Source organism: Cynocephalus volans, chromosome 1 (genome assembly GCF_027409185.1).
Source record: "Cynocephalus volans isolate mCynVol1 chromosome 1, mCynVol1.pri, whole genome shotgun sequence".
Lineage (NCBI taxonomy): Eukaryota > Metazoa > Chordata > Mammalia > Dermoptera > Cynocephalidae > Cynocephalus > Cynocephalus volans.
Window position 1 is genome coordinate 50,196,968 of NC_084460.1, and position 22,867 is coordinate 50,219,834.

Consider the following 22,867-nt stretch of genomic DNA (forward strand, 5'->3'; position numbering starts at 1 on the left):
TGAAACACCAGGCTCCATTTGAAGCATAGTTTATACCAGCTTTAAAAAAAAATTTAAACCACTAAACTAAGCAAAGCAAAACAAAACACCATGTTCTACCCATCAGATTGGCCAAATTAGAAAAGATGGATAATATCAAATGTTGCCGAGCACATGGAAAGCAGGACCACAGGGACTCTCTGTTCATGGGAGTGTGAACTGGTAAAGCCATCTGGGAGGCTCTATCTATAAATTTAAGCATGGTCACTCTTGTATCTGCCCTAAGGAAATATTCATCCACATATACAAAGAGGCACACAGGAGAAAATTCATCCTAGCAATGCTTATAGCAGTGAATATTTAGAAACAACCTAAATATGAACCCCAGCAGAGAGCTTGAATACACTGTAACATATCAGTGCTATGAATACCTTATAGTCTTTAATGAGAAATATGAACTGATATAAAAAGAACTCCAAGAAAAGTGAGAAAAATGTCAACTTGCAAAATAAGGTCTACAATACTATCACATTTGTGTTAAACGCATATACAAAAAACAAACCCTAAATATTTCTGTATGATTTTATGAGTATGAAAATTAGTAGAAAAGAGCCTAAAGAGATATACACTATGTTGATTAAATAATTACCTCTGAGATGGGCAAGAGGAGACTTTTACTTTATTCATATTATTTAAATTTCATGTGAAATTTTCTAGATGTATTACTTGGGTGGTCACTATAATTTTAGTTAAAATGAAGCACTGAACTAGATGATTGCCAAGTGGCTCCCAGCTCCAGTGTTCTAGAGCATATACATAATGAAGGAATGATTTTCTCACTTATCCTTATTCCATGTCTTTGAAGTATCATGACCTCTCCCCAAAGCAAACAAAAAGCTACCAAGGATATGTGACTTACCTGAAGGCACACAACAAACACAACCTATCAAAGACAGAATTCTGCACAACCTCAATTAGCAGGTGCAGGCTGGGGCAGAGAGGTCTGTGTACAAGCAGGGTATATGTCCCTGTGCAGGAACAGGTTTGTGCATCAGGGATCCCCAGTTAGTTGCCTAAATTGGGTGCCTGCCATGGAATCTGGGCATGTCCAAAGCAGCAAATACCGATTATCTGATATCCACCCAGGTGAGGGACCAGCAGCAGCAGCCAGGGTGAGCATAAGATGAGTTGCCTTCCACAGAATGAGTTCTCAAACAAATGGACTTTTGAACACAAAAATTAATACTGAATTGAGTAAACTCTGCCAGTAACTAGATCAATTTGGAATTCCTCCCTAATACTCCATTGAATTGTCTCTCCCCAAATTCACATGTTGAAACCCTTACCACCCCTATACCTCAGATGTATTTAGAGACAGATTTCAAAAGATAATTAAGTTAAAATGAGATCATTTGTGTGAGCCCCAATCCAATATGATCGATGTCTCTATAAGAAGAGGAGATGAAGACTTAGACACAGAAAGACTACTGGGTAAAGTCACGGAGAGAAGACAGCCATCTGCAAGCCAATCAGAGAGGCCTCAGAAGAGACCAATCCTGCCATCACCCTGATCTCAGACTTCTGGCCTCCAGAGTTGTAAGAAAATTAATTTCTGTTGTTTAAGCCACCCAGTCTATGGTACTTTATTATGACAGCCCTAGCAAACTAATACACTCTACTGAGTATTTAATAGTTATGTCATGGCAGAGTATGCTGAGGCCCATGATGTCTCCATGTAAGATTTGTTTTCACTCTCATCAGAAGGCAAGCTGAGGAACAGGACCCTACTAATTCACCATTATCATTGTCTATTGTCTTTTGTGGCCCTGATAGAGACGCATAGCATTCAGGAAGAGAACTTAGCCATCACGGTATCCAAGAAGGCCATTGCACTGCCTCTAGTTAAACCTGGTGGACAGAACACAGGCAGTTGCGTCCTCTGCCTCCTGAAGCCTCTCTGAAAAGAAACAAAAAGGATGAAGGAGGTAGACGGCCACATAGGAAGAAAAGGGAGGAAGAGACCTCAGCAGGCTAGAGATGCCAGTTCAATTTGGGGAACTGGAAGGCAGTTACATGAGTAATCGTTAGCTTCATAGGGTGGAGAGAATGAAATCTGTGGGCCCACCACAGAGGAGGCCAATGGGAAGAGGTGGTTCTACAGCTCAGCACTTAGAAAACTCTAGGAAATTATGTTTTTTAAACCATAAGTTTCATTATCAGAGAGACTTCTTACTGTGTGTAATAGTGGAGTTTATAAACTTGTGTATATACAAATTAATGTTTTAAATCACAACAGCTTGAAGGCATTGTAAAATGCTGATGGAAACTAGAGTGGATTGGATCCTTGAAAGTCTGTCTGGGAAACAGACTACACTGGATGAGGCTCACACACACCTGGCTCTTCACCTGAAGCCATTCCCCATTCACACAGGACACAAGGAAAGAGTTCAAAAAGGAAATACGTCATACTGGACTGAGAAGTCAGAGGTCAGAGTTTCCATTTGCCCAAAATTGCAGAGAAATGTTCTGGAAAAGAAGGTGTTCCAGAAGGAGAAACCCCAAAATCTGCAGATAAATCTCCCCCGCCCCCATGCATTGGCTAACCCCTGATCTGAGCATGCCTGTGGTGAGACTCCAAGGAGCCCAGCAGAAAGGCTGAAAAAGCTAAACAGAGATTTCAACAGCTGTCTGCTACGAGGGAGACAGAATTTGAAGGTCAAGTTCTACTCAAATTAGGGGTGATTGATAAACAAGTTGGATTTCTGATTACAACCCTAGAAGGGTCATACATAAGGAATATGAATCACGTCCTAGGTCTAAAGGCCACACTCTATGACTAAGGGGAAAACTGCAGTAGACTTGCCTTAACAATGCCTAAAACCAATCCTCCATTGAATTACTCAACACTCTTCAGAGAAAGACAAAAAGATACAGTCTTTAAAGTATATCATCCACAATAAAAATTTTTAAACAAAGAAGCATATATATATATATATATATATATATATATATATATATATATGAACATATATATATATGAACAAGTACAAGGCATCAGTTACATTCACAAATGTGGCTACAGATTGGGGGGCTAGAAACAGCTCAAAGTCCCTCTGCAGAGAAGTGATGCCGGCAACCTATGGAGCCTAGTCTATGTGCAGCATGAAGACAGCAAGCCAGATGAGAACTTGAAGTTGGAGCAAGGAGGAAAGCCATGGATGAAAGGGCACAGTCCAGCATGTTGTTTCCAGAGAGAGAGAGAATATTTGCATTTGAGATTACTATAACACTAAAGAGTAGGCTAAAACTAAGGAGCAATATACACAGCAAAGCAGTTTTGAAGATGTGCTTATTCCCTACGTAAGTAGAAAGATTCACAAAGAACAGTTTATTATATTCTACTTAAGAAAAGAATATAGAAAGATTGGTGATAGGAAAACGGGTGAGCCTTTTCTTAGAGATGGCATCCACTTACAGGAAAACCCAGACTGAGGTAATCTGCAATGAATGTAATAACATTGGAAAATATTTCGGTTTAACTTCCAAACTTACTTCACCAAGAAGTAAAACCCCATCAACATGACTCACCTAAAATGAATTTGAGGGGGATCAGGGCACTTCCACAGCCAGGCAGGAAGGCTGACCCCAGAAGGGCTGTGTGTGGCAGGGGAGGTGGTGGGGGGTTGGGGACTGGCGGCGAGAGAGTGCTAGACGCTGAGCAGTTCTGGAGGCTGGGAAGTCCAAGATCAAGACTATAGAACTTAGCATGCTGTAAGACACTCAGTAATACTAAGTTAACTTTTCTGCTAAAGAAGAATCTGAGCTCCTTGGAAGAGTGATTCCACATTCTTGCTTTTTCCATCACCAAGTAGAGTGCCTAACATATGTCTATTCTTGCCATGTGATACCCTGGGTTGCCATAGGACTCTGCAGGGAGTCCCACCCTGGAGAAGGCCCTCAGCAGATGTGTTCCCCTGACTGTGGACTTCCCAGCCTTCAAAATTGGTTTGTCACCCAGAGAGAAGGTGAAGGAAAAGAGCTAGGCTACTCCAATGGAGAATTTGAAGACCTTCCTTCTAGGTGTGCCTGTGAATACCCAAGATGTGATTGATTCCTGGCTGGAATTCTATCAATGAAGTTCTTTCCAACTGGACATCCAGCAGAGAGCAGGGCATTGGCAGAACTAGGCCTGGGACATAATAAGACAGTAGTGGCAGCAGTAGAGGAACCAGCGGCAGTGGCAGCAGCGCAAGCAGCACTGGCAGTAGCGGCGCCAGCGGCAGCAGCGGGGGAAGCGGCACCAGCGGTAGTGGCACCAGTGGTGGGAGCGGGGAAAGTGGCAGCAGCACAGTCGGCGGCAGTGGTGCTGGCGGCAGCGGGGAAGTGGCAGCGGCAGGAGCGACAACCTGCGGTACAGCCCCATCACCCAGCAGCCCGGCAGAGTCCAAGCTGACCAGAGAGGTGGCTCCCTGGAGAGGCCCAAGACCTGAGGCAACCACACACGCAAGGCACTAGTGGCCAACTGAGTAGTCACCAAGGTAGCTATACCAAATTGGCAACCACAGCAACATCTTAGTCAGTCAATAGTGTCAAACCTGTGGACTGTGAAACCCCCTGCCACAATGAATAAACATCCAAGAAAAGAAACCAGAAATACAAAAAATCAAGAAAGTACACCACCCAAAGATAATAAATCTCAGGCTCTAGATGCTATAGAACAAGAAGCCCTTGAAATGACTGACAAGGAATTTCGAGTGATAATTCTAAGGAAACTGAATGAGATATAAGAAAAATCAGCTAGACATCATGATGAAACGAGGAAAAGTATACAGGACCTGAAAGAGGAAATGTACAACGAAATCAATGCCCTGAAAAAAAATGTAGCAGAACTTGCCGAACTGAAGAAGTTATTCAGCGAAATAAAAAACACAACGGAGAGTTTAACCAGCAGGCTTGTCGAAGTTGAAGAGAGAACCTCTGAACTTGAAGATGGGCTGGTTGAAATAACACAAGCAGACAAAAAAAAAAGAAAAGAAAAGAAAAAAGAATCAAAGGCATTGAAGAAAATCTGAGAGAGATATCAGACAACCTTAAGCGATCAAATATCTGAGTCATGGGTATTCCAGAAGGGGAGGAAAATGGAGATTGCATTGAAAACATATTCAACAAAATAGTGGCAGAAAACTTCCCAGGTATAGGAAAAATCACAGATCTTCAAATCCCGGAAGCTCAACGATCTCCAAAAATATTCAACCCAAAAAGGTCTTCTCCAAGACATGTTATAATCAAACTGGCAAAACTCAAAGACAAAGAGAGAATCTTAAAAGCTGCAAGACAGAAGCATCAAATCACCTATAAGGGAGCCCCAATCAGGCTAACATCAGACTTTTCATCACAAACCCTAAAAGCCAGAAAGGAATGGGATGATATATTCAAAATACTAAAAGACAGAGATTGTCAGCCAAGAATACTCTACCCTGCAAGGCTATCCTTCCAAAATGAAGGGCAAATAGTATATTTCTCAGACAAACAAAAACTGCGGGAGTTCACCACCACATGACCACACTTACAAGAAATTCTCAAGGGAGTACTGGGTTTGGTTAGTGAAAAGTAACTACCACTGCCATAAAAACCCAAGAAAAATCAAAACCCATTAGTATAATAAAAATGGCATTCATGAAGAGAAAACAAACAAACACAAAGGCTATCTACAACCTAAGGAACCAACAAACACAGAAAACAAACAGTAAATCAGAAAGCAAGGAACAAAAGACACCGAAGACAACCAAACAACCAATAAAATGCTAGGAATAAATCAACACCTTTCAATAACAACTCTTAATGTAAAAGGCTTAAATTCCCCAATCAAAAGACACAGACTGGCTTACTGGATCAAAAAGGAGGACCCAACTATACGCTGCCTTCAAGAGACCCACCTCACCCATAAAGACTCACATAGACTAAGAGTGAAAGGATGGAAAAAGATTTACCATGCAAACAGAAAAGAAAAACGAGCTGGAGTAGCTCTTCTTATATCTGACAAAGTAGACTTTAAACTAAAAACCATGAAAAGAGACAATGAAAGACACTACTGAATGATAAAAGGACTGATCCATCAAGAAGACATAACAATCATAAATATGTACGCACCCAATGTTGGAGCAGCCAGATTTATAAAACAAACTCTATTAGACCTAAAGAAGGAAATAGACACTAATACCATAATAGCAGGGGACCTGAACACCCCACTGTCAATATTGGAAAGATCATCTAGGCAAAGAATCAGCAGAGAAACACAAGATCTAAACAATACTCTAGACCAATTGGACATGGCAGATATCTACAGAACATTCCACCCAACAACCTCAGAATATTCATTCTTCTCATCAGCACATGGATCATTCTCCAGGATAGATCACATATTAGGTCACAAATCAAGTCTCAACAAATTCAAAAAAATTGGAATTATCCCATGTATCTTCTCAGACCATAATGGATTAAAACTAGAAATCAATAACAAACGAAACTCTGGAAACTATACAAACACATGGAAATTAAACAGCATTCTACTTAATGACATATGGGTCTAAGAAGAAATCAAGTAGGAAATCAAAACATTTCTTGAAACTAATGAAAATAATGATACATCATACCAAAACCTGTGGGATACTGCAAAAGCAGTATTAAGGGGGAAATTTATTGCATTAAATGCTCACTTCAGAAGAATGGAAAGATGGCAAGTGAACAACCTAACACTTCACCTTAAAGATCTAGAAAAACAAGAACAATCCAAACCTAAAGTTAGCAGACAGAAAGAAGTCATTAAGATCAGAGCAGAACTGAATGAAATTGAAACCCAAAAAACAATACAAAAGATCAATGAATCAAAAAGTTGGTTTTTTGAAAAGATAAATAAAATTGACAAACCATTAGCATGGCTAACAAAAAAAGAAGAGAGAAGATTCAAATAACAAAAATTAGAAATGAAAAAGGTGATATTACAACTGATTCATCTGAAATACAAGGAATCATTCGAGACTACTATAAACAACTATACACCAACAAGTTTGAAAATCTGGAGGAAATGGATACATTTCTGGACATACACAAGCTCCCAAAACTGAGCCATGAAGATGTACAAAATCTGAAATGACCAATAACAAAAAAGGAAATTGAAGCTGTTATCAGAAGGCTCCCAACAAAGAAAAGCCCAGGACCAGATGGATTCACAGCAGAATTTTACCAAACATTCAAAGAGGAATTGACACCAATTCTTTACAAACAATTCCAAAAGATTGAAACAGACACAAATCTCCCAAACTCATTCTATGAAGCAAACATCATCCTGATACCAAAACCAGGTAAAGATATAACCAAAAAAGAAAACTACAGGCTGATATCCTTGATGAATAAAGATGCAAAAATCCTTACTAAAATACTAGCAAACAGAATACAGCAATACATACGTAAAATTATTCACCACGATCAAGTGGGATTCATCACAGGGATGCAAGGTTGGTTCAACATACACAAATCAACAAATGTGATACACCATATTAATAAACTCAAACACAAGGACCATATGATCATCTCTATAGATGCAGAAAAAGCATTAGATAAAATTCAACACTCATTCATGACAAAGACCCTCTATAAGTTAGGTATAGATGGAAAGTATCTCAACATAATTAAAGCCATATATGATAAACCCACTGCGAATATCATCCTGAATGGGGTCCTTTAAGAACAGGAACTAGACAAGGATGCCCACTCTCACCTCTCCTATTCAACATAGTGTTGGAAGTACTAGCCAGAGCAATCAGAGAAGAGAAGGAAATAAAGGGCATCCAGATTGGAAAAGATGAAGTCAAACTGTCCCTGTTTGCAGATGACATGATCCTATATATCGAACAGCCTAAAACCTCTACAAAAAAACTGTTGGAATTGATAAATGATTTCAGCACAGTAGCAGGATACAAAATCAACACACAAAAATCAGTAGCATTTCTTTTCTCCAATAGTGAACATGCAGAAGGAGAAATCAAGAAAGCCTGCCCATTTACAATAGCCACCAAAAAAATAAAATACTTAGGAATTGAGTTAACCAAGGAGGTGAAAAATCTCTATAATGAGAACTACAAACCACTGCTGAGAGAAATTAGAGAGGATACAAGAAGATGGAAAGATATCCCATGCTCTTGGATTGGAAGAATCAACATAGTGAAAATGTCCATACTACCCAAAGTGATATACAAATTCAATGCAATCCCCATCAGAATTCCAATGACATTTTTCTCAGAAATGGAAAAAACTCTCCAGACATTAATATGGAATAACAAAAGACCACGCATAGCGAAAGCAACACTGAGCAAAAAAAAATAAAGCTGGAGGCATAACACTACCTGACTTTAAACTATACTACAAAGCTATAATAACCCAAACAATATGGTACTGGCATAAAAACAGACACACTGATCAATGGAATAGAATAGAGAATCCAGAAATCAACCCACACACCTACAGCCATCTGATCTTTGACAAAGGCACCAAGCCTATACACTGGGGAAGAGACTGCCTCTTTAGCAAATGGTGCTGGGAGAACTGGATATCAATATGCAGGAGAATGAAACTAGACCCAAACCTTTCACCATACACTAAACTCAATTCAAAATGGATTAAAGAATTAAATGTACACCCTGAAACAATAAAACTTCCTAAAGAAAACATAGGAGAGACACTTCAGGAAATAGGACTGGACACCGACTTCATGAATACGACCCCAAAAGCACGGGCAACCAAAGGAAAAATAAACAAATGGGATTATATCAAACTAAAAAGCTTCTGCACAGCAAAAGAAACAATTAACAGAGTTAAAAGACAACCAACAGAGTGGAAGAAAATCTTTGCAAAATATACATCTGACAAAGGATTAATATCCAGAATATATAAGGAACTCAAACAACTTTACAAGAAACAAACAAGCAACCCAATTAAAAAATGGGCAAAAGAGCTAAGTAGGCATTTCTCTAAGGAAGATATACAAATGGTCAACAGACATATGAAAAAATGCTCAACATCACTCAGCATCCGGGAAATGCAAATCAAAACCACACTGAGATACCATCTAACCCCAGTTAGGATGGCTAAAATCCAAAAGACTCTGAACGATAAATGCTGGCGAGGTTGTGGAGAAAAAGGAACTCTCATACATTGTTGGTGGGACTGCAAAATGGTGCAGCCTCTATGGAAAATGGTATGGAGGTTCCTCAAACAATTGCAGATAGATCTACCATATGACCCAGCTATCCCACTGCTGGGAATATACCCAGAGGAATGGAAATCATCAAGTCAAATGTGTACCTGTTCCCCAATGTTCATCGCAGCACTCTTTACAGTAGCCAAGAGTTGGAACCAGCCCAAATGTCCATCATCGGATGAGTGGATACGGAAAATGTGGTACATCTACACAATGGAATACTACTCAGCTATAAAAGCGAATGAAATACTGCCATTTGCAACAACATGGATGGACCTTGAGAGCATTATATTAAGTGAAACGAGTCAGGCACAGAAAGAGAAATACCACATGTTCTCACTTATTGGTGGGAGCTAAAAATAAATAAATAAATTCACACACACACACACACACACACACACACACACAAAATAACTGGGGGGGGGTGGTAAGAAGACATAACAACTACAATTCCTTGAAGTTGATACGACAAGCAAACAGAAAGGACATTGTTGGGTGGGAGGGGGGAGAGGGAGGAGGGAGGGGGTTTCAGTAATGGGCCACAATAATCAACCACATTGTATATCGACAAAATACAATTAAGGGGGAAAAAAAGGAATTGGGAAATACTTTAAAAAAAAAAATTTAAAAGCTCCCAAAGCAAAAAAAATAAAAGAATAAAAACTAAATAAAACGAATTTGAAACATAGATTTAGTTAATCATGAGGGGAATGATACAAGATGAAATCACCTGACTGTAATAGAGATGGAAAATCATTTTGCTATTTCTCATCAAATATTGGAGTAAAACCTTGTGAACATAATCATTATGTGAAAGCCTTCGGTCAAAAGTTGAGCTTCAGCATGCACTTTAGAACTCATAGCATAGATAGACAACCACTACGAAAGTAATATATCTGAGAAAGAGGATTAATGATAGTGCATCTCGTACTTGAGAAAAGAAACTTTACAGAGCTAGAAGCCTGATGAAAGCAGAGTGGGAAAACCTACAGCCTGAAGTTGCATCTCATTAGGTGTCATAAAATCTATACAGGGTAGAGCCTGTATGAATTATGAATGAAATCACTGTGGGAAAACCTTTTTTTTTTTCAAAAATAACACACACCTCATTACACCTCACAGAAAATCCTTATCAATGTGACTAATGTGGAAAAACCTTCAGCTGTAATTTATCCCGCCTTAGATACCACCATAGATTTCATACAGAAAAGAAACCCTGTGAATGGTTTAAATGTGGGAATCCTGCTTGGTAATGCTCCTCTCACTGTACCTAAGAGTTAGAGTGCATGTTATTGTTTGCAACTGAGTCAGAACCCCAGCAGAAAACAGAAGGGCTTTTCAAATTAAGAGAATTTAAATAGGCTTCATTCACAAAGGTATCATTTACAAAGTGTAGGACTCGGGGGACCACAGGAAATATGGCAGTAACTCAAGACACTAAACCCAAAGTGGCAAAGAAGAGCATATGGTTAGAATCAGAAGGAGAGAGATATTAGAGAAAGCTGATTGAAAAGAGTTGTGACTTTCCATCAGGGGGAACAGGGAGGCAGCCAGAGAAACTTATACCTCTAATCTCACTCATTCATCCCTCTCTTTTTTATCTCCTACCTGCACCCCACTGGTTGAGACCTATCAGAAGGCAAGGGAGCCTGGGCTGTGGTCAGTCTTCCAGGGCATCAGGCAGGTGCGAGGCAGGGAAGCTGGGTCTGGAGGGTAAACAGAAGATGCTCAGTCCAGCAACCAGGAGAGACCTGGCTGCCTCATTCCCCACTGTACACTAGTCCGTGCTGCAGACCCTGGCCCAGGACAGACATTCAATGGAAATTGGGGGATGTGTAAAGGAACAGTGGAAGCAAGTTGGTGTGGGGACAGGCTGCCATCTGGCAGGAGAAAACACAAAATTTCTCTGTCTTCTTCATGGGCCTTAGGGAGCACAGGAACGAGATGCTGTTGTAACCCACATTTGATTGCCAAACAATTACATAACAAAAAACTAGGAATGAGGTAGGAGCTGATAAAGAGGAGAGAGAAAGATAAAAGGGAATCTATGAGAGTTGTAGTGGAAGCTTTAAATCAGATCCCCACAATTCTGCATATAGGTGTTATTTCTCACCTTCAGGAGGTGAGAAAACTGAGGCTCTGAGAGCTTTGGTGAGCTTCCTAGGGCCGTGCAGTAAAGTGGAGTTAGGATTTGAATCCAGGGCCATCTGCATCCTAAGCTTGTGGTTTTCCCACATTGCAGGACTGGAGTAAACTCCACTGTGGTTGAAAGCACTAGGGCAAATACAGTTGAGAATAACTTTATAATTTTAACGTAAAAATGCCTTCTCTCTGATGACATATCATAACAGCTATTAACATGTTTTCTTTCATAAGCACTGACAAAAACATTAGGAGCCAAAGTTAATGATTCACTTAGTAACTCTCTTGGTGTTCCTTAACATTTGAAGTGAAATGGGTAATGCTTTTAAGTACTATTAAAGAAAGTGGCTGTTCAACAGATGCATTGAAAGGCTGTGTTTTAAAACACATTTCTAATTATTGGCATTTGTGCTTTAATGGAAAATTAAAATTCTTCTGCTTAATTTATCGAATTCCTCACAAAAAAAAAATCAAATTGGCCTTGAAAACCAAACTACATTTCCAAACAGCCTGAGTTTCCTAGTAGAACTCAAGTTTCCCTGAAATGTTAGAGGTGATTTTGGACAACAAGCGATGCCCTGTTCTTTCTTAGTTAAGAGCTGACTCTAGAGGAAAGCCCCCCTTCTACAGCAAGCCTCTCGGGACTGCCACAGGCACCGGTGATCAGCCCCTCCTCAGAATAACATTAGCACATATTACAAACAACTGTTAGTTCCTTCATCAAACAATGAATTTTTTAGCACCTACCCACACCAATTACTGCGCCAGGTGCAGGAAATAGAGCATGAAGAAGATAGGGAAAGAGCTCCGCCCACATGGATCTTATTCAACCAAATAGATAAACAAAATATTACTCAGCTGGGATCAGAATTATCGTGGAAATAAATCAGTTGATATCATTGAAAGTGATGTGAGGGCACTGGTGTGCTGGTAAATGTTTAACGGGGGGGGGGGGGTATAAGCTCTGATTTAGAGCACTTGCCATTTCTTTTGTGTAAATACGGCATGGCTGATCCCAAGCTACCAATGTGACATTATTGAAGATGAACTTGGGAAGAGATGCTTAGCAGTGCACCACTGTATAGGATTCCCACCACACAGAGAGAGTGGATGTATATGACCTCAAGAGCATAGATAAGATTAAAATGTAGTAAAAGAATTTAGAAGTGATGATGAGTGTTGAGTATTTATCATCTTTATTTTCAATATAATTCATTTAATTGTTAGCTTTTATCGTTTTTTAAATAATGGCTATTTTTATGACAAACAGCTTGCAACACTCTTGAAAATGTGACAATTGACTCTCTTAAGCTAGTATAAGCAATCTCCCACAAACCACTCAAAGGGCAGGAAGGACCTTTCTAAGGAAGTGACTTTTCAGATAAGACCAGCAAAAAGGGAAGGAACCAGCCATGCAGTGATCCCGCGTGGAAATGGCCTTGGAGTGGCAGAGAGGGAGGCCCAGGTGGCTGGAGCACAGGAGACAGAGTGTGCGTGGTGACAGGCCACCGCAGGAGGCACAGATGGCACGGAGCCATGCACATTCTAAGGACAACGGGAAGCCATTGGAGGGTTTTATAAAGAACCTCTGAGAGATGGATTGTAGAGGGAACAAAAGCAGGATCACGGGACCACCTGGGGAGCTGAAACAGTGCCAGGAGAGGGAGGACCAAGGGTCCTAATGTTTGCACCTACTTTTGCAAAAGGTAAGTTTTAAAAGGATGGTGTATATTTTTCTTGCCTGAGCCTCTCAAAATGAATTACAAAGGGCTAGATATTACTCCCATCTAAAAGACAAGGAAACTGAGCCTGAAGGACTTGTAAGAGACTTCCCCAATATCACTAACAGTGTGTTAACGGTCAAGGCCAGGTTTGAATCAGTGAAAAAGGTGACCACACATCCCAATCTCTCTGGGATCATCTCAGTGCTGCCTCCTGTACCGTTGTAATTAACAGTGCCCCCTTTCACTTGGAAAAGCGCCCTGGTTTGAGATATAAATGTGGAGTGAGAGAAGGTGAGGAAGGACTGCGGACACACACTGGAATTGGAGGAATCAGTAAGAGCTCGTGATTTCTGAAATGTGTGTGTGTGTGCATGCCCATTTTGTGTATGTTTGTCCACTGAAAGGGCTTACAAGCGAAGACAGCCCAGAAGCAATGTATACATCTAGAGCCCAAATCTTGGTCTCCAAAAACATTCCCCACTAAAAGGAACCAGAGCTCTTTGGAGAAGTGGCTGATTTCGGGACCAAAGCAGGGAAGGTACAAGATCGACCTGGAACATCTTGTTATACCAGAAAATGAGGAAGTGCTTGAAATAATAATGAGGCCATGTCTAAAGGAGTAGTTCCCGCAGGCTGAATCTAGGACAATTTGAGCACTAAAATGATTAAGAACAGCAGTGAATTATAACCACTGGGAAAGATGGGAATCCAGAGTCCATACTGTGAAAAAAGAGAGATAAGTAAATAAATAGAAAATAAATAAAATAGAGGGGACAGAAAGTTCCTTATTTGCAGAGGAATGTTAACTGACAACTAGTAACTGTGGAGGAAGTGGCAGATCTGCAAAGTCACCATCTGCAACCATCAAAATAAAGGTTGTTCAGCCAGAAATCATCAAAGACTGCTAAGTCTAAGAGGAAATTTTGATGAGGAATGGGGTATTTGTGTGATCTCAAAGTGTCTTCACACAAATTCCTTCTTGAATACAAAGCAAAAACTAGTTTCTATACAGTGGAGAAATCAGACCATACTTTAGGTGGTAAAAATTAACATCCCAAATGAGGGGCAGATGGATGGACATTTTGTGTGTCCAGATGGCATAACCCGAGAAGGACACAACGTCATTATGTAGAATCCCATCTGGGGATGCAAAACCTGAGTCTAATCACAAGGAAGTATCAGAAAAGCCCAAAAAAGTGACCATTTTATGAAAGGGATGTCTATATGATTCAAAAATATCAAATGACAAGGCAAAGAAAAGCTGTGGAAATGTTCCAGTAAAAGGAGACTAAAGAGGTGTGAAGACTAAATGCTATGCATGATCCTAGACTGGATCCTGTAACAAAGAGAAAATTCCACAGAGGACTTTATTGGGTCAGTTGACAAAATTAAAATTTGAATTATATCAGATAAAAGAGACTAAAATTAAAGTATTTTGGACCTGAACCCCTTCCCCCACCCTTGAATATTAATTGACTCACTTTTCTGCTTCTGTAATTAGCTTGCACAAGGTTTTACAAGCCCCTGTGGGTGGGACTTTCCCAAACCACCCAAAGTTCACCCAGTTCCGGGAAGGGCCTAACCACACAAGGGGTGGGCTATTGGGCAATTCTCTGGTTCCTCGTCTGTATACCACCCCACTGAAAGCCACCAATGAATTTAAAAGTCACCTCAGGTGACCAATAAGCTGTATACAACTCATCCTGTTGCCAAGTCTGCCTACCAAACTGTATAAAAGGTGCTCATGTTAAAGGCTTGGGACGGTTTCTGTCCTGAAGAAGGAGCGACCCCAGCATGCTGGAAATAAAAAAAAAACTCTTGCTTGATTGCAGCGATCTCTGTCTCCTGGTCTTTGCGAGATGAGCCTTCTCAACAAGTAAGATTCGCGCTTTCGGGCCAGTCTTACATTTTGGTGCATTGGCCGGGAAGCGGCTCTCTCTCTCTCTGGGACCAGAGACTAGAGAACAGAGAATTGCTCGAGCAGGTACCACGGTTGTCTGTCTGTCTGCTGTGTCTGTCTTTGCATCTTTGTTGTCTACTGTAATCTGGTTTCGGTTTTTCGGAGGCTCCAAGGTGGAGTCACCGGTCTGGTTTCAGATTTTCTGAGGCTCCGAGGTGGAGCCATAGGTCTGTAGTGGTCATAGCAGTGGGTAGACGTATAGCGGTGGGTAGATGTACCAGCACATCGCGGCCACAGGAATCCTGGAGGACGCTCCAGATTCCTCTGTTGGAGACGAACAGGTTCGGCTCCACGGGAGATCTCCAAGAAGGAGACCCCTCCCACTCTGATAATCAGGTTGTGGCGCCCGTGGCAGGGGCGCGTCAATGTTTTGGTTTTTGTTTGTCTGGTTGCGTGTGTGTTGGGACTGACGACATTCTGGGGCGACAGGGGGCAGACTGTCTCTACCCCTTTAAATCTGACTCTGAAATACTGGACTGACGTGAAGGCCAGAGCTAATAATTTGTCTGTCTGTTTGTGCTTGAGTAACTAAGTTTGTGCCTTTTGATCATTAAAGACCTGATGACTGAAAGAAATTATTTTTTTTCTCAGTTTCTCCTGGCAAGCTTGAAAAACCAAACACTGTAATTAGCTAAGTCTCTGGACAAAATTTGTCTATCTGTGCACAGAGTTCTGCAAGTGTTATAAGAAAAACTCACTGTCTATGACATTTCAGCCAAGATAAAAAAAAAAAACCTGTTAGAAGAATCAAGGCCACTTGGAGATTCTGTTTTTCTTATACGACTCAGCCAGTTCTAGCTAAATGTAAACATTAAACTTAAAAAAAAAAGGGGGGGGGTAAAAAATTTTTTGAAAATCACACTGCTATGAGAAATGTTTTCGGAATTATCTGCTTCGGTTTACTGGTCAAACAGGATTACATTTGTCTTTGCTAGAGGTTTTAAAGTTAAAGTTATAGGCCCAGCCTAAAACAGGATGATCTTTGATCATGGGATTTTTAAATAAATAAAGCTAATTTAGTATTGTTGGTGAAAAAGGAAATCAGGATGCAGGAAAAGAGGCGATATAAAAAAAGCCGTGGACATAGAGATATAATTGTGGTTAGGAGGGCTGAAAAGAAAAGAGGATACTTCACTGTGAAAAAGCATCTTGTGTAGTGAACTTTTGTCCTAGAGCAAAATGACTGGTTATTTAGGAAGTGGGAAGTATAAGACAAATAAAAAATATAAAGCATGTCATCAAAGGTCCGAGTAAGTGGTAATAATGGTTTGTGAACAGCGAATTTATGAAAGAATTTTGTGTATGATTAAAATGACTATAATTAAAAGGCAATTAGCTAAGTTTTTCTAAAGACTAAACTTAATATTAAGAAATCTGATGAGTTTATAGAACTACTAATTAAGATCAAGTAAAGCAAAAATTAAGTATACAAAGTTAAGTAACTGATAAAAATGTTTTGTAACTTGCATTATTTGTTTTTTACTTAAATGTTTTGTTTTAAGGAAACTTTTTCTCTAAGCTATATATAACTTACAGCAATTTGGTAAAATGTACTTTAAAAACAAAGATAAAAATATTTGCCTTTTTCCTCTTTGATTCCTCCAAAATTTGAAAACTATTTGTGAGTATCCTTCTGATTTTTATGGTAATATGGTTATTTAAATAAATATAATAAAAATTTGCTCTCTTTATATAACAGTATACAATTTAAAAAGGTTAATTATAAAATAACATGTCTACCTGGGAATAAGTCTTCTCAGCACTGAGGCATCCATACAAAGAAAAGTAAAACCTTTTCAATCAGAAAATTAATCTTCAATGCTTCCATGAGGAATGTTTTGATCGAAAAAGGGGAAATGATGTCTTGTCTACACATGCAGTTCTCTAAAGTTTCATAAACTTGAAGGAAGAGACTCATGACTTGGATGAGACATCCTGTCCCTAAACAAAGGATTCATGTAAGTTCTTAAAATTCTTGATGTACCAATTAATGTACAGCTTGCTAACTCTGAGTAAGCCACCTGTTGTGAATCAACTGTTAAGACAATAGATAAACAAATGCCCTTGATCCTCTGCGCCACTCCAGCTGGGTAACAAGAGCTATGTGCTCCATCATGTCAAATAGTTCCATTACACATTAACCCCTACTGCGCCCTGAAAACCGCTTGAAGCAGTCAGATGAGTCAGCGGCCCATTCCATAAAAGTGGAAAGAACTATTGACAATAGAGAATTGTTGGAGTGAGCAGGACTGAAGCCATTTTGGGACCTAAAGCAACCTGGGCTACGGGGGTGGGGAGGATTTTTTTTAAAGAACAGGGGTTTTTTTCTCTCTACTCTTGCTTCCCATCCCCTGACTTTCTTATCCCACTTACTAAGTAAAAAAAACAAGGCTGAGAAGCTAATTAGTACTTTGCAAAGCTAACAGTTCTTTCTTTGAGTCTTGTAGAATTTTGAGAAATGATCAAGGCCAATGACTGGAAGCTGACCTTGGGCACTAGCCAAGTACACTGGCACAAATCAAAATCTTGCAGGGCTCTGAGATAACAGTGAAGATGAAAACAGAAACCAGATGAGGCCTCGGCAAGACCTTGTACCTGACTCACAAACATGGACCCCTTGTAGCTCACGTCTCCTGCCTCCCCCCCTTATGCCAGGCCCCAGTGCCCAAGAACCCTTTATGGTCTATGTTCCCTTTACCACAAGTGCTTTAATGAGCCACAAGGCCTAATTTCTCTCTTGGAGTCTGTCTTTTATACTCATCAGCCCACCTGGGATGACTGTCAGCAGCTCCTCCAGGTCCTGTTCACCACCGAGGAGAAACAATGGATCCTCCTGTAGGCTCGAAAGAACATTCCAGGAGCCGATGGGCGACCTACCCTCCTCCCTGATGTCATAGATGCAGGATTCCCGTTGACCAGACCTAACTGGGATTTTAACTCAGCAGAAGGTAAGGAGCACCTGAAGGTCTATCGCCAGGCTCTAATGGCAGGTCTCCGAGGGGCAGCAAAACGCCCACCAATTTGACTAAGGTAAGAGAGGTAACCCAGGGGCCCAATGAGTCTCCGTCAGCATTTCTGGAGAGACTCATGGAGGCATTCCATCAGTTTACCCCATATGATCCTAGTAGTGAAGAGCACAAGGCTACAGTGACAGTTGCTTTTATTGACCAGTCTAGTAGAGACATCAGGAAGAAACTGCAGAAGCTTGAGGGGTTACAAGATAAGTCATTGAGGGAATTAGTGCAAGTGGCTGAAAAGGTTTATCATAATAGAGAGTCAGAGGAAGAAAAGGAAGAAAGAAAGCAGAAAGAGCAAGAAGCTAAAAAAATAAAGAGAGAAAAGCAACAAGAAAGAAATCTTCATAAAATTCTGGCCACTGTAGTTAGGAAAACTAGGGAACAGACAGTACTCATGGACTACCCGAAGAACGGTGGACCTAGGCATGGGCCGGGTATCCCACTCATTCATTGTCATTCCTGAGAGCCCCTACTCACTACTGGGAAGAGACCTCCTCACCAAAATGGGTGCTCAAATTCATTTTGACCCTGAGGGACCTCGGGTGGTAAACCAACAAGGAAAGCCTGTCCAGGTATTAACTCTCAGGCTGGAAGATGAATACCAATTGTTTGAAAAACAAGGGCGGGAGACCGGACAGATGGACTGGTGGTTAGAAAACTACCCCCAGGCGTGGGCAGAAACTGCAGGGATAGGGACGGCTAAGAACCGACCCCCCGTCCATGTAGAGCTGAAGGCTCAAGCCAGTCCTATAGCTGTCCGACAATACCCAATGTCCCGAGAGGCACGCGAAGGCATACAACCCCACATTGCCCATTTGCTCCAGCTGGGGATCCTACAGAAGTGCCAATCAGCCTGGAACACACCCTTGCTACTGGTCCAAAAACCTGGGACTAATGATTACCGACCGGTCCAGGACCTCCAAGAGGTAAACAAGTGGGTGGCCGACCTCCACTCCACAGCTCCTAACCCCTATAATCTTTTAAGCTCTTTACCCCGGACAGGACCTGGTACTCGGTACTGGACCTCAAAGATGCCTTCTTCTGTTTATCGCTGGCTGTAAAAAGTCAAGATTATTTTGCCTTCGAATGGAAAGATCCAGAGACTGGCCTAGCAGGGCAACTCACGTGGACCCGCCTGCCTCAAGGATTCAAGAACTCGCCCACCATCTTTAACGAGGCCCTCCACCAAGACTTGGCTATGTTCCGGGCCTCTAACCCCCAGGTAACTCTGTTGCAGTATGTGGATGACCTCCTCCTGGCAGCAGCCGATGAAGAACTGTGTCTGGAAGGAACAAAGCATCTCCCCACAGAGTTGGGAGAGCTGGGCTATCAAGCCTCCACCAAAAAGGCTCAGATCTGCAAGCGACAGGTCAGTTACCTGGGGTACCTTCTTAAAGATGGGAAAAGGTGGTTATCTGAGGCCAGAAAAGAGTCAGTGTTTCACATTCCGCCACCCGCTAATCCAAGACAAGTCAGGGAATTTTTAGGTACTGCTGGGTTCTGCCGCCTATGGATACCTGGTTTTGCTGAGATGGCAGCCCCATTATATCCCCTCACTAAAAACAGTCAGCCTTTCAAGTAGGGAAAAGAGAAGCAACAGGCTTTTGACAACATCAAGACGGCCTTAATGTCCGCACCAGCCCTAGGGCTCCCCGACGTAACCAAGCCCTTCCACTTGTATGTGGCAGAAAATAAGGGGGTTGCAAAGGGGGTCCTAACTCAAAAACTGGGCCCCTGGAAAAGGCCTGTAGCATATCTGTCTAAAAAATTAGACCCAGTAGCCTCGGGGTGGCCAGTTTGTCTAAGGATCATAGCAGCAGTCGCAGTTCTGGTAAAAGATGCTGACAAATTGACTATGGGACAGAGTTTAGTGATCTTGGCACCTCATGCTTTAGAGAGTATTGTCTGCCAGCCCCCCGACCGCTGGCTCACAAATGCTCGCATGACTCACTATCAGACTCTGTTACTGAACTCAGACCGAGTTACTTTCGCTCCCCCGGCGAGCCTAAATCCAGCCACGCTGCTCCCAGACCCCGACCTCGACCCTCCTGTCCATGACTGCCAACAAGTGCTTGCTGAGGCACATGGATGGCAGAAAGACTTGTCAGATCAGCCTCTGACAGACGCCAAAGCCACCTCGTTCACTGACGGCAGCAGTTTCCTGGAGGAAGGAGTATGAAAGGCAGGAGCCACTATAGTAGATGGCCAGAACCTGATATGGGCACAGGCCTTACCTGCAGGAATGTCCACTCAGAAGGCAGAACTCATCGCCCTCACAAAAGCCCTTGAACTAGGAGAGGGCAAAAGAATCAACATCTACACAGACAGCAGGTATGCCTTTGCCACTGCCCATGTGCATGGCGCTATCTATCAGCAACGGGGTCTGCTGACCTCTGGAGGAAAAGAAATCAAAAACAAGGCAGAGATCGTAGCCCTGTTGGAGGCCCTTCACCAACCGCTAAAAGTGAGTATTACACACTGCCCGGGCCACCAGAAAGGGGATTCCCCCATCGCCAGGGGAAACAACTTGGCCGATTCTGAGGCAAGGGTGGCAGCCCATGGGTCCACGTCTATTCTATTAGTTAATGTCCCTGAGCTAGAAAAGCCCAAGTTTAAATGCTCTGCTGAGGACGTAGCAGTGACCTCAAGGAACTCTAATAACCACTTCAATCAGGAAAAAGGGCGCTGGCATGCAGTGTCAGGCAAGCCTATCTTGCCACAAGAACAAGCACACGCCATGATTAAACAAATGCACCAATGGACTCATCTGGGAGTAAACAAATTGGTCCAGACTGCCCTAAGGACAAAATATCACATCATAGGGCTAAAACAATTAGCAGAACAGATAGTTTATAAGTGTGTGCCATGTCAAAAGGTAAATGCTTGTAAGAATACCATGGGACCTGGCAAAAGACCCAGGGGAGACAGACCTGGGGTATATTGGGAAGTAGACTTTACAGAGATCAAGCCAGGTAAATATGGGTACAAGTATCTCCTAGTTTTTGTAGACACCCTCTCTGGATGGGTAGAAGCATTCCCAACAAAGCAGGAAACAGCCACCATCGTGGTCAAGAAAATCCTGGAAGAAATCTTCCCACTCTTCAGGGTACCCAAGGTAATTGGGTCCGACAATGGGCCCACCTTCATTGCCAAGGTAAGCCAGGGAGTGGCCAGAGACCTAGGGGTCAATTGGAAATTACATTGTATCTACAGACCCCAGAGTTCAGGACAGGTAAAAAGGATGAACAGAACTCTAAAAGAGACCCTGACTAAATTAACCATGGAGACTGGTGTGGACTGGGTGGTGTTCCTTCCCTTGGCCCTGTTTAGAGCTAGGAACACCCCCTCCCGGTTCAACCTGACCCCCTTTGAAATTCTCTATGGTACCCCTGCCCCCTTGACTTTACTGGGGGACGCCTTTGAACCCACTTGCCACAGTAACAGTGACTTATATGCCAGGTTAAAAAGACTGCAAGTGGTGCAGAAGGAAGTCTGGATGCAGCTGGCGGCCACCTGTGAACCTGGGACCCCCAAAGTTTCTCACCAATTCCAGGTTGGGGACACAGTCTATGTAAGGCAACACCGCTCCCAATCTCTGGAACCCCACTGGAAGGGGGGCTCTACACTGCACTAAAAAAAAAATGTTGTTTTTACATTGATCACTCAGGGGTAATTAAAAACTCCATGGCCAAAATCAGGGAAGGCCTAGCAAAAAAAAAAAAAAAATCAGGGCTGGTTTGAGTCATGGTTCAACTCCTCCCCCTGGCTCACGACCCTCGTGTCAACCCTGTTAGGACCACTAATTATTTTAATATTGCTTCTAACTTTCGGTCCCTACATTTTAAATCACTTGCTAGCTTTCGTTAAAGAACGTGTTAGTACTTTTCAAATTATGATGTTAAGGCAACAATATCAGGAATTAAACCAACAGGAATCAGTATTTCATGATTGAAATACCCACAAGAAAAAGGGGAGAATGTGGACCTGAACCCCTTTCCCCACCCTTGAATATTAACTGACTTGCTTTTCTGCTTCTGTAATTAGCTTGCGCAAGGTTTTACAAGCCCCTGCGGGTGGGACTTTCCCAAACCACCCAAAGTTCACCCAGTTCCAGGAAGGGCCTAACCACACAAGGCGTGGGCTATTGGGCAATTCCCCGGTTCCTCGTCTGTATACCACCCCACTGAAAGCCACCAATGAATTTAAAAGTCACCTCAGGTGACCAATAAGCTGTATACAACTCATCCTGTTGCCAAGTCTGCCTACCAAACTGTATAAAAGGTGCTCGTATTAAAGGCTCGGGCCATTTCTGTCCTGAAGACGAAGCAACCCAAGCGTGCTGGAAATAAAAAAAACCTCTTGCTTGATTGCAGCGATCTCTGTCTCCTGGTCTTTATGAGATGAGCCTTCTCAACAAGTAAGATTCGCACTTTCAGGCCAGTCTTACAGTATCAGAAGGATGATTAAAATAAAAGTATCCCAATGTGCAGAATAAATTCTATAGTCACCCTATGTATTTCAGGTTCACCAGAGAAGCAGAGCCAACCGAGTTACAGAGAGAGAGACCCATTTTAAGGAATTGCTCACATGATCGCGGAGGCTTGACAGGTTCAAAATTTGCCAAGAAAGCCAGTAGGCTGGACATCCAGGAAGAGCTGCAGTTCAAGTCCAAAAGCACTTGGAGGCAGACTTCCCTCCTCTTCTGGGGAAGTCAGTCTTTTTCTACGAAGACTTTCAACTGGTTGAATGAGGTCCACCCACCTTATGAAGGCTAATCTGCTTTACTAAA